The following is a 13,811-nucleotide window of genomic DNA, read 5'->3' on the forward strand; positions in this document are numbered from 1 at the left end:
TGACATTTACTAGCTGTGTGACCCTGGTCAAGTCACTTAACCCCAACTGCCTCTCTCTCTCTCTCTCTCTCTCACACACACATACACACACAAATAGTACATTGACAGGCCCATTTCCCACAGCCCCTCTAACATTTGTAATTTTCCTTTTTACCAATCTGGTAGGTGTGAGAAGGAATCTCAGAGGGACTTTCTTTGCATTTATTTAATTATTAGTGATTTGGACCATTTTTTCCAAATGGCTATCAATGGCTTGGATTTCTTCATTTGAAAATTCAAGCCAAGTAAATTGTGATGAAATGTTTATCATTCAATCTTCTCCTTCCCTTCCAAACTTTCAAGCCTATCTTCCATCTGCTCAGACAGGGTTCAAGTCTCAGTGAGGAGTTTAGGAGTCCCAGGAAGAGGAATAAAGTCTCAGTGAGGAGTTTCAGGGGTCCAGTAAAGATGGAGGAGGGGAATAAGCATTTATGTAGCATCTTCTGTATACTAGGCACTATGCTAAGTGCTTTACATATAGCATCTCCTTTGATCCTCACAACAACCCTGTGAGATAGGTGCTATTGTTATCCCAGTTTTACAGATGAGAGAACTGAGACAGACTAGTTAAGTGGCTTTTCCAGGGTCGTAACAGCTAATAAGTCCGAGGGTGGATTTGAATTCAGGTAACATGCTCTATTCACTTATCCACCTAACTGCCTGTAGGCAGGAATGAGAGTTCAGTGGGTTCATGCTGAGTGCTTATTGGTGATATGGGAGGGAGGGCTCAATGAGGGGAGCAGGGGTTGAAGGATAACGAATGAGCACTCAGTTTTTGCATAGGGAATTCCTGGTCAGCATCTCTGCAGTTCTCAAGTCCCTGGGGCGGGTGATAATGCTAAGCGTTTCCCCTAGATCTCTCCTGCCACCTTGTGGGCAGAATCAGACACCAACCTCCTCAAAGCATCTTCAGCCCTTTGTACCAGCGAGCATCACCTACCCACCTCTTTTAAAAGCAATCACTGAGGGGCAGCTAGGTGGCTCAGTGGATAGAGCACCGGCCCTGGATTCAGGAGGACCTGAGTTCAAATCCAGCCTCAGACACTTAACACTTACTAGCTGTGTGACCCTGGGCAAGTCACTTAACCCCAATTGCCTCACTTAAAAAAAAAAAAAGCAATCACTGAGCCATAGAATATTTAAGCTAGAAGATATTTAGTTGAACCTTCCTGATTTGGGAAAATTTAAAGGAATTTCAGTCAAGGGAAATGTGGTCTAGTAGTCAGAGGACCCTATGTAACTGCTTTAGCATGAGGGCATAAGGTGAATTTGAAGTCAGAAGACTTGGATTCAAATTCTGTCTCTGACACTATCTGTGTGACCTTCAGTAAGTCATTTCTCTTTATTTCACAGTTTCCTCATCTATAAAATCAGTGTGTTAGACTAGATGATCTCCATGGCTTCTTCTAAATCCCAAGTGACCACGGGTAATGCTGGGACCTCAGTAAAGGAAATAGGAGGGGGGGGAGGGGATGAGAACTCAGTTAGTTGATAGAGAATCCTTCAGGTCACAGAGCAAATCTGCTAGAATTGGAACCCAGTTCTTTTGACTCTAAATTCATCCTGTGTCTTTATACTGAGCACAGATCCCTAGAGCCCTGCCAGTCCTGTCTTATTCAGGTTCTTGAACAAGAGTTCTTAATCTGGGGCCTGTGAATGAGAGAGAGAGAGAGACAAAGACAGAGAGACAGAGACAGAGAATAAGGCGGATAGAAGGATGGATAGACAGATTGAGATAGATGAGAAAAAGGTAGCGGGATGGATAGATGGATGGACGGATGGACGGAGAGAGAGATGATAGATAGCTAACGGTATTTCAATATAATTAGTTTCCTTATAATCCTATATACATTCATGAAAATAATGAATTCCATTAAGTAGTTTCATTTATTTTGAACTCTGACTATTTAAAGTTATAATTATATAAAATATGGTCAATGGTTCCAACCCAATGAAAATACTAGTGTGAATTCTAATAATTCACCATTTCAGGGGATTCACTATTTATACTAAGTGAGACCTGTCTGTATCTTGTTTTATGCATTTAAAAACATGGTTCTGAGAAGGGGTACATAGGGTTCACCAGACACTGCCAAAGGGGTCCAGGACACAGAATAAAGTTAAGCTTCTTTGCTGTAGATGCCTTCTCTATCCCCACCCCTCAGTTAACTCTGACTTTCCCTTTTACTATAGGATCTTAGTTCAATCTGATTAAGTCCTTCACAAGGAGACAAGAGATTTTCCACTTAGTTGAGGCCTTCTGGAAACAATGCCTTGGTCCAGAGAAAAGGAAATGTTCAGTTTTGTCACCAAGAAGTAGGCAGATATTTGGGGGGGCAGGGTGCTGACTTCACAATTCTCCTAAGATCATCCCTCAAAAACTTTCAGTGACTCCTCATTACTCACTGAATAAAGTAAAAGAGAAATCATGGTATAAGGGATGCTGGCATTTAAGGCCTCCACGATATGACTACAGGCTTATATTTTAACCTAATTTTAAGAGGCAGCTAGGTGATATAGTGGATAAACCACTAGACCTGAAGTCAGGAGTACCTGAATTCAAATCCTTCCTCCATTGTTTACTAGCTGTGTGACTCCAGCTAAACCATTTAAAGTGCCTGTGCCTCTGTTTCCTTATCTATAAAGTAGAGATATCAATAGCACCCACCTCACAAGGTTGTGAGGATCAATGAAGCAGCAAATATGCAAGTCCCTCTCAAACCTTAAAACGCCATATAAATGCTTGTTATTATTATTTCTACTTGCTTTAAAATATACTATAGTGAAACTGGACCGTTTCCCCTAATGCCCCATTCTTGTCTCTGCATTTTCACAAGGCCCATCCCCAGACTCCTCCACTCTACCTGTTCCTTTTCTCCAAGGTCCAGTCTAGGAACTACTTCTCCATGACCCTTCCCTGGTCCTACCTCCTTCCACCCAAAGTGAAAACAATGACTCCATCTTCAAGGGATGTGTGCAGGATGACACTACTGAGCAGAAAATCAAAGATGACTCCACTCTAGCCTACAACTTCCACCATTACCACCTCATACACATACCCTTATTCCCTTCTACTAACCCAAAGGTCAGGATTAGGATTCGGCTTCTTCAGGGGCCCAATGGACCCATCCCTCTATCCCTGAAGGAAAGTCTGCTCCCTAAGGACCGTGGAATCTTTCCATCCAACATGTATTTCAAACTCCTATATGGGTTGTCTCCCACATTGGAATGCGAACATAAGATTTCTGTCTCTCTCTCTCTCTCTCTTTCTCTCTGTTTCTCTCTGTCTTTGTCTTTCTCTGTCTTTCTGTTTCTCTCTGTCTCTGTATCTGTTTCTCTGTGTGTGTGTATGTCTGTGTGTGTGTGTGTGTGTGTGTGTGTGTGTGTCTCCCCACCACCCCACTCCTCTCTCCTCCCTCAAGATCCTTTCTGGAAATGTCCCAGCAACCAACCAAAGTCCCTTATACAGGTATTCAGTGTTACTGTCAGCCAATCAAGAATCTCATCTTCCTCTGTATACATAGCACATAGAATAAGGCTGTGACCCTGCCCCCCAACCTGGATTAGAATAGGTATTATATACAATAGAGATTGGAAGAAATAAAAAAGAGAGGGAGACAGTGTGACCAGGAAGACAAGGATATTTCTGGAAGGTTTACCTTCACCTTGCACAAAGGAGATGGTATCTAAAGATCAAAGATCCCTAGAGACTTGTCCTAGTCTTGTCTCATAAATTGGCAGACCAGGTGGCAGTGCCACCATGGAAGGACCATATGGGACACCACTAAGTTTGAGAAAGAGGGAGAAAAACAATCTACAACCCTTCCCTTGGAGTAGCAGATAAAGGCAGGACTTAACAGAGAGAGGACTTCTGTCAGAAGAACTCTCATATTTGGGACTGACACCCTAGGGACGGATATAGGTCTTTGTGACTAGTGGTTATTCCTTCAAGGATGCTTGTTATTTTCTTCCTTTTACTAAAATTTCCCTCTGAAATATGGTTTAATGTAGAAAATTGGCAACCTGAGGGTTTGCCACAAATGTATTTCCTAGATTTCCTGAGCCAAAAGAGTAAAAACAAATTCACACACACACACTAATATACCTGAGTGAAAGTATTCCTTCAAGTCATGATCTTCTCTGACACAGGTATTTCACAGAATGAAGCCAATGTGTCCACTGGGGGCCTGGGAGAGTATGGATGGAGATCAGTACAAGATCATAGAATCAGAGCCTCACCTTTAATATCTTATCTGAAGGTACCTTCTGGAGGCTCAGCAAGGAAGGGATCCAAATGGGGATGTCCATGACTGGAGCAGAAAGGGGATAATCCTGCCCTAGGCTGACATCCTGATGAATGGGCCCACTACTGACCCTTATCTGGAAAAGGTATTCTTTTTCCAGTTTCTTGATAACATCTCTGGTATAAACTCCTCCAGAGCAAGAACTATCTACTTTTTGCCTTGCTTTGTGTCTCCAGCATGTAGCCTGGAACATGGTAGGCACTTAATAAATGTGTATTGACTGCCTGGCTATCTACCCAAGGTCTTAGAATAGTGATCCCCAAAAAGAAAATAAAGATGTAAGAAAGCAACAAGGAAGGGGAGAGAAGAATGCTGGGAAAGTAAGCTCAGAGTAAGTAATTTCTCTGAGACTCAGTTTCTTTTCTAAAATGTGAGAGATGGATTAATTATTTCAAAGGTCTCAAACCCCTTTGATGGGATATGTCCTAAGGCCCCTTCCAAATTTGGCATTCTATGTTCTAAAATCCCTTCCAGCAAGAGGTATGCTGGAACCAACATATGAGGGCCGGTTATTAAATTTTCAGCTTGCGCATTTACACCTCAGAAATCAGCAAACATTACAAATCAGGGCTCAATTTGGTATTTTGTTGTTTATCTGGACTTGAGAATGTGATAGAGAAAATGTTAAAAATTCCGATTGTGGGGGCAGCTAAGTGACTCAGTGGATAAAGCACTGGCCCTGGATTCAGGAGGACCTGAGTTCAAATCTGGCCTCAGACACTTGACACTTACTAGCTGTGTGACCCTGGGCAAGTTACTTAACCCTCATTGCTGTTCGTACATAAAAGTATGTGGTACATACATCCCCCCCAAAAAAAATTATTACATGTTTACCAGCACACTTGTGTTTCTAAGCCTTGAATTCTGTGATTCTGTAATTGTGTTGATTTATCTTCCAACCTTGGGCTGCAACAAGAAGGTTGGATTCAGTCACACGGACAGAGATTTTGAGATAACTTTTTTCCTCAAAGACCATGAGGAGAACAGCATTTCTGAAATGTTCTCATAGATTCGTGGCATCAACAATGTTAAATTGGAAGTTTCCTAAAATGCTTCCCTTTCCTTTTCAAATTCAGTTTTGAAAAACCTGGAAAGACTTACATGAACCGATGCAAAGTGAAGTGAGCAGAACCAGAAGAACGTTTTACATAGTAACAGCAATATTGTATGATAATCCACTATGACTGACTTAGCTCTTCTCAGCAATACAATGGTCCAAGTTAATTCCAAAAGACTCATGGTGTAAAATGCCCTCGATATCCACAGAAAGAACTGACAGTCTGAATGAAGATCAAAGCATAATATTTTCACATTAAGGTTTTTTGTGGGTTTTTTCCTTTTGTTCTGTTTCTTCTTCACAACATGACTAATATGGAAATATGTTTTACATGATTGCACATATATAACCTATATCAAATTGCTTATTGATGTAGGGAGGAGGGGAAGGCAGGGGAGAAAATTTGAAACTCAAATCTTTATTTTAAAAAATATTAAAAATTGTCTTTACATTTAATTGGAAAAATAAAATACTGTAAAAAACAAATTCAGTTTTGTTTTTGGTTTTGGTTTTTTGGGGGTTTTTTAGTAAGGCAATTGGGGTTAAGTGACTTGCCCAGGGTCACACAGCTAGTAAGTGTTAAGTGTCTGAGGCCGGACTTGAACTCAGGTACTCCTGAATCCAGGACCAGTGCTCTATCCACTGCACCATCTAGCTGCCCCACAAATTCAGTTTTGAATGGGAGAAAAACCCAATTCAAGCTGACAGACATTCTTGAATCAAAAACATTTTGGTAAAGCATTGCTTTCCAACTTTCATCTGTCCTGACAGGCCTCCTCATGTTTAAGTTAAGAAGGAGGTAAAAGTTTTTGGCAAACTTTGAGTTCACTGCTTTCTTGTCTAAAGGCGAGTATTTCCTTTGGGTGTTGGAAACACCTGAAAGACCAGCCAAATCCCAGACTCTCAGACTTGGAAAGTCTCTCAGAGGCCCTGAAGTCCAATGCAAAGAGGAAGCAGGATCATCTCTAAAATGTACCTGACAAGAGGTCACCCACTTCTGTTTGTGGGCTTCCAATGAAGGGGAGCTTACTTCCACCTGGAACAATTCATTCAATCTTTGGATAGCTCTCATTATCAGGAAGTTAACATTAAGCTTAAATTTGCTTCTTTGGAACTGTCATTCAATGCTCCTCAATGGGCCCCCTGGAGCCAAAGAGAACAAGTCTAATCCCTCTTCTAGGTGACAGTACTTCAAACACTTGAAATGAAGGATCATTTCATTAATTCTGGGCATCACCTGTAAAAGAGAAGCTAGGTGGCAAAGTGAATAGAGTGTCAGGCCTGGAGTCAGGAAGACTCCTCTTCCAGAGTTCAAATCCAATCCCAGACACTGAGTAGCTGTGTGACCCTGGGCAAGTCACTTCACCCTGTTGGCCTCAGTTTCCACATCTGTAAAATGAGCCAGAGAAGGAAATGGTAAAAATCACTCCAGTGTTTTTGCCAAGTAAATCCCAAATGGATTCACGAAGAGTAAGACATAACTGAAACAACTGAACAAAAAAAAATCACCTGTAAAATGGGAACATGTGCTAAGTGAGCTCTAGAGACCCTCCTACCTCTATATCTTTGGGTTCCTACATCAGATCAAGACATCTGGCCTGCAGCCCAACCTGACTCATGGGGAGCTCTCAGCTCCATCCCTTGCATGGGCCAATATATTATTTCATCTGATCTTTGACATGGCCCAAGTGAGGTGGACAATACACATATCATTCTTTTTGTGTGTGTGAAGCAATTAGGTTTAAGCGACTTGCCCAGGGTCACATAGCTAGTAAGTGTCAAGTGTCTGAGACCAGATTTGAACTCAAGTCACATATCATTCTTTTTTTTTTTTTTTTGGTGAGGCAATTGGAGTTAAGCAACTTGCCCAAGGCCACACAGCTAGTAAGGGTTAAGTGTCTGAGGCTGGATTTGAATTCAGATCTTCCTGACTCCAGAGCCAGTATTCTATCCACTGCCCCACACATCATTCTTAATCACTGATCCAGGAAACACTGATATCATTAAGAGCATGCCAGAATGGACCAGTGAAAAGTAAACTGTACAAAAGTCTTCTTTAATAAACTGACCAAAGCTTGTTTAAAAAAAAAAAAAAAGATTTCTGGGGGGCAGCTAGGTGGCGCAGTGGATAGAGCATCAGCCCTGGATTCAGGAGGACCTGAGTTCAAATCTGGCCTCAGACACTTAACACTTACTAGCTGTGTGACCCTGGGCAAGTCACTTAACCCCAATTGCCTCACAAAAAAAAAAAAAGATTTCTGACATCATGAGGATATCAGCGTCTGGTATGTGACCCTGGGCAAGTCACTTAATCCCCATTGCCCCACAAAAAAAAAAAAAAGAAAGAAAGAAAGAAAGAAAGAAAGAAAAGAAATACAATGGATGGATCACTGGAATAGATTAGATACACAGTTCACAGTAATAAATGATTTAAAAAAGAATGGTGGGGGCGGCTAGGTGGCGCAGTGGATAAAGCACTGGTCTGGTGTGCCCATTGGTTTTTCCTTTCCTACAGGATATGACAGGCTCTTTTTTATCATGCATGGTGGCATCCATTCAGCAACACCTTTCTTTTATGTTCTGTGCTATATTTGCTTGTTTGTTTAATGATAAGAATGGCCAGGTAGATATGATTTATTTCCTCCAGTGGAATATCTACTCCTAGGTCACTGGATGTGGATCTCGAATTACCAACAGCTAGCAATGTTTATAGGCTAGCTAAAAATGGTATGATCCTCAGCTCCCCTCTGCCTCCTTTCCCACCTTATTGCAACCATAGCTTAGGAAGTAGAAAAGAACTGACCACCAGGACTGAGGGCCATTTTATATTTTTGTTTCGTGGATTGCCATAATCAAAGAATTCATCACCAAGAGGCTAGTCTACTGGTGATGTCTATCTCCTCCTTTAACTAAGCTGTTCTTTAGAAAGTGGACACAAGTCTACTGCTAGGACTATATTCAAAGCCTTTCCTACCAGAACTTGCCCTCCAAACTTCCAGGGCCTTTAAGAACTCAAAGTCTCCTCCACTTCATAATGACGCACCAAAATAAGGTTTTATAGATGTCTATGATTCTATGATTCTCTAGTCTACATCCTTGATCCCCTCCTTTGAACTTCCCATTGAGAACACCACCATTCTTTTGTTTGTTTGTTTGTTTTTGTTTTGTTTGGGTTTTTTTTTTTTAGTGAGGCAATTGGGGTTAAGTGACTTGCCCAGGGTCACACAGGTAGTAAGTGTTAAGTGTCTGAGACCGGATTTGAACTCAGGTACTCCTGAATCCAGGGCCAGTGCTTTATCTACTGCGCCACCTAGCCGCCCCCACCATTCTTTTTTAAATCATTTATTACTGTGAACTGTGTATCTAATCTATTCCAGTGATCCATCCATTGTATTTCTTTTCTTTCTTTCTTTCTTTTTTTTTTTTTTGTGGGGCAATGGGGATTAAGTGACTTGCCCAGGGTCACACATCTAGTAAGTGTCAAGTGTCTGAGACCGGATTTGAACTCAGGTACTCCTGAATCCAGGGCCGTTGCTTTATCCACTGCGCCACCTAGCCACCCCAACATCCATTGTATTTCTTAGCCAGTGCTAGATATTTTGATGATTATCACTTTGTAATACAGTTTGAGATCTGGTATGGCTAGGTCACCTTCCTTCACATTTTTTATTGATTTCCTTGATATTCTTGACCTTTAGTTCTTTTTTTCTAAATAAACATTTTTATTTAAAATTTTAAATTCCAAATTCTATCCCTCCTTCCCTCTCTTCCCTCCTTCCCTCTCTCCCCTCATTCCCTCCCTGAGGAGGCAAGCAATCAGATGTGGGTCATACATGTGCAATTATATAAAACGTTACCCTTTTAGTCATTTTGTATAAGAAAACTTGAATAAAAGAAAAAATGAAAGAAAGTGAACAATAGCGTACTTCAGTCTGTGTTCCATCAATATCAGTTCTTTCTTTGGAGGTGGATAGTATGTTTCATCATGAGTACTTTGGGACTGTCTCGGATCGTTGTATTGCTGAGAATAGGTAAGTCATTCATAGTTCTTCAGCCTCCTGACTGATCTGTGTTCCTACCTCCAGTCTTCTCTTTAATCTGCTCTCCACAAAACTGCTTCAGTTGAATCAAACTGGCCTTCTCAAGGTTCCTCATTAACAAACGCTCCATCTTCCACCTCCACACCCAGGTTATCCTCACGTCTGCTTCTTATAATCCCTAGTTTCCTTCAAAGCTCAGCCCAAGTTCTACTTTCCGGGTGAGGTCTTTCTGGGATCCCTACAAATTCAAGAGCTCCTATTCCTCCAATTAACCTGGATCTATTTTTGTTGTTGTTGGTTTGGGGGGGGGGGGTTGCGGGGCAATGAGGGTTAAGTGACTTGCCCAGGGTCACACAGCTAGTAAGTGTCAAGTGTCTGAGGCCCTATTTGAACTCAGGTCCTCCTGAATCCAGGCCCAGTGCTTTATCCACTGAGCCACCTAGCTGCCCCTACCTGGATCTATTTTAAGAGTGCTTTTAGGGGGCAACTAGGTGGTGAAGTGGCTAGAGCAACAGCCCTGGATTCAGGAAGACCTACCTGAGTTCAAATCCGGCCTCAGACACTTGACACTTACTAGCTGTGTGACCCTGGGCAAGTCACTTAACTCTCATTGCACGGCAAAATAAATAAATAATAAATTAAAATAAATTAAAAAGAGTACATTTATATGTTCATGTCATCTCCCTCTAAGTTCCCTAAGGGCAGGGACTGTTTCCCCTTTTGTCTCAGGATCCACAGTGCCTAGTATAAGGCCTCCCAGATATAAATGCTCATTGATTGATTGATTGAATAATAATAGGTTTAGGGGGCAGCTAGGTGGCGCTGCAGTGCATAAAGCACTGGCCCTGGATTCAGGAGGACCTGAGTTCAAATCCGACCTCAGACACTTGACACTCACTAGCTGTGTGACCTTGGGCAAGTCACTTTACCCCCATTCCCCCCCATTAAAAAAAAAAAAGGTTTGATGAAAAATTTGAGGGACACGACATAGACTGGTTGCTCTATAAGATCCCAGACAGTGCTAAAGTTTGTGGTTTCTATAAAAATTTTAAATTGAACTGAATTGATTCGAACCATTCCGATTTCATACAGAGTAGGAGTGACATTTCTATGGCTGCAGTTTCAAATATTGACCACTAGAGGACACAGTCCACTATAGAACTGGGATCAAATTAGGATCGCAGGATTTAGAGATGGGGAAGGGACCAGAGTGTCCTCAACTCAGGGAGTATATGGCAGCTGTGGTTCAGGCCCTTAGGATCATGGGATTCTAGAGCCAGAAAGGACTTTACAGACCATCTAGAGCAACTCCCTCTTTTTACAGAGAAGGAAACTGAAACCCAGAGTGAAAATGACTTGCCTCAAGGACACACAGTTGCAGAGCTCATCTTCAGACTTAAAGAAGAATGACTCCGGAGGCAGCTAGGTAGCGAAGTGGGCATTTATTTATTTATGTCTTTGTTTGTTTGTTTATTTATTTTTAGTGAGGCAATTGGGGTTAAGTGACTTGCCCAGGGTCACACAGCTAGTAAGTATTAAGTGTCTGAGGTCGGATTTGAACTCAGGTACTCCTGATTCCAGGGCCAGTGCTCTATCCACTGCGCCACCTAGCTGCCCCTATTTTTTTTAATTTATATATATATATATATATTTGTGTGTGTGTGTGTGTGGTGCAGTGGATAAAGCACTGGCCCTTGGAGAGATTGAAGCACAGGTAGGTAAGAGCAAAGCTGGGTTCAAAGCCATATCTCCTACCTCCAAATCCACTCTCCTTCCCACTACACCATGTTTCTTTTTTAAGTTAATTTAATTGATTGGACTAAATTCATTACATTAATTGACTTAATTGAATCGATGTGTCTCATCTCTTTCTTCCAACCTTCTGGTGATGGCCGAGCTCAATACTGGGGAGTTGTGTGACCCTGGACAAGTAACTCCCTTTCTCTAAGCCTCAGCATCCCTTACAGGAGATGCAGAGGAGAGTGTAACAAGGTTGATTAGTGTAACTCCCTGGGGCCTCTCCAAGAGAGCTGGGCAGGCTCTGTGGGAAGGGACACATATACTGGCCCCTTGCTAAACTACCCATGGCTCCTGCATGGTGCTTGCCATGGGGCTGTGCCAAAGAAAATTGCCTAATCATCCCTGGGACATAAGGAAAGTACTTTGCAAACTCTAAAGTGCTAAAGAAATGGGACTTATTTAATTATCTGTGATTATTTCTAGGAGCCATTGTAATAGGCCCACCCAGTCCATGAAGACTTTTTCCCAGCTCACAGGATTCTGGGAGGGCTTCCTTTCAGACACTGGGCTTTCTTTCTTCTTTACTTTCCCCCCTCCCCTCCATCATCCTTGTTCATCTACCATACTTTCTCCCTGTCACCACAGAAGATAATTTGCTGGATTGGATGGTGGTCAGGATTCCCTGTCTCCATCTCTTCACCAATGCTAAGACACAGGTCAGAGACAGGACTAAATGCTGACACTTCCTGCTCCAAAGCTACACATTTTCTGCATCCCTTACTGACTTGGCTGGGACCTGACTCCTCCCCAGGGACTCTAACTCTTCTAAAATGTACTGGCTTCTCTTTCCCAATCAAGATCCCTTCTCAAGGGGCAGTTAGGTGGCACAGTGGATAAAGCACCAGCCCTGGATTCTGAAGGACCTGAGTTCAAAATCAGCCTCAGACACTTGACACCAGCTGTGTGACCCTGGGCAAGACACTTAACCCTCATTGTCCTGTGCAAAAAAAAAAAATCCCTTCTCCAAGAGACAGGTAGACGACACAGTGCGTAGAGCACTGGGTCTGGAGTTAAGAAGACTTGAGTTCAAATCTAGCACTTATTAGTTGTGTGATTCTGGGCAAGTCACTTTACCTCTGTCTGCCTCAGTTCACTCAACTGTACAATATGAATCATAATAACACCTGCATGAGGCATTATCTGTAAAGCACTTAGCTCAGCGTATGACACACAGGAGGTGCTCAACAAATGCTTGTTTCCTTCCTCTCTTCCAAGGAATGTGTTCCATGTGGTTGTTATCGTTCATCCTCCATTTTTGAAGTGGACCAATGACATCACAGGGTGGAAGTCATCAGCCTTACTCTGTCTTCCAGACTCATCAAAGTCCAGTGACAAGACAGAAGTTAAGACAACTGGTAGTGGCCAAGGATGCAGTGGATGACCTAGACATCTTAAATGCTGACCAAGCTCAGAGGACACCAGGGTGTAGGGGGAAAAAGAGAATCTTCTATATCTGGATAGCATAGCACCTAACAGTTTATGCAACATACTCCCATCCCACACCAGGAATAAAGACAGGGTAGAGCTTTTAATTTCAGATGGAGAAACTGAGGCACAGAGAAATGGAAGGATGCCCCAGTCCACACGGGTGGTAAGTGGTAGAGCCAACAGTATAATCCAATTAAATCTGTTTCAATAAACATCCCTGTTTTTATGAAGAAGGAAATGGAACCCTACACAGGGAGGTGACTTTTCTGGTTATTGACAGTGTTAGGATTTGAACCTAGTTCTTCTAACACTAGGTCCAGAGCTCTTTCTATGAAAGCATGGTTCCATTTTATAGCACATTTGGTTTATTTTATGCATTTAAAAATATGATTCTCAGTTAGAGCCAAGAGGAAGGGAAAAGGCAAGAACTTGCCTGAGCACTTCCAAATTCCCATCCAAACAACTTTAAATCATGCCTCAAAAAAAATTTGGAGTAGCAGAACCCACAAAAAGATGGGGTGAAACAATTTCCAGTCTAAGATAACTTAGAAGGACTGCAAGAAAGGTCTGTTTCACCCAGGTTAAAAGGGAGCACAGCCCAGCATAGAAGCTATCCAGGCAAACCATTGGGAGACCTGTAACCCCAGCACAGATCAGAAACTGAGACCCCACAGCAGTGGGTCAGTGACACAGTGGGCCAGCTGTGAGGCCTCAAGCCACTGGCACAGTAGGCAAGTAGCCAGGACCAGCAAGTACATCAGGTACGTTGACAATGAGATAACATACCAAAATTTATGAGATGCAACCAAAGCAGTACTTGGGAAAATTTTATATCTTTAAATACTTATATCAACAAAACAGAGAAAGAGCAGATCAATGAATTGGGCATGTAACTAAAAACACTAGAAAAAGAACAAATTTTAAATCCCCAATTAAACACCAAATTGGAAATCCTGAAAATCAAAGAAGAGATTAATAAAATTGAAAGTAAGAAAACCATTGAATTAATAAATAAAACTAAGAACTGTTTATGAAAAAACAATAAAATAGATAAACCACTGGTTAGTTTGATTTTAAAAAGAAGAAAACCAAACTACCAGTATACAAAATGAAAAGGGTGACTTCACCACCAAGGAAGAGTGA

Source organism: Dromiciops gliroides, chromosome 1 (genome assembly GCF_019393635.1).
Source record: "Dromiciops gliroides isolate mDroGli1 chromosome 1, mDroGli1.pri, whole genome shotgun sequence".
Taxonomy (NCBI): Eukaryota; Metazoa; Chordata; class Mammalia; order Microbiotheria; family Microbiotheriidae; genus Dromiciops; species Dromiciops gliroides.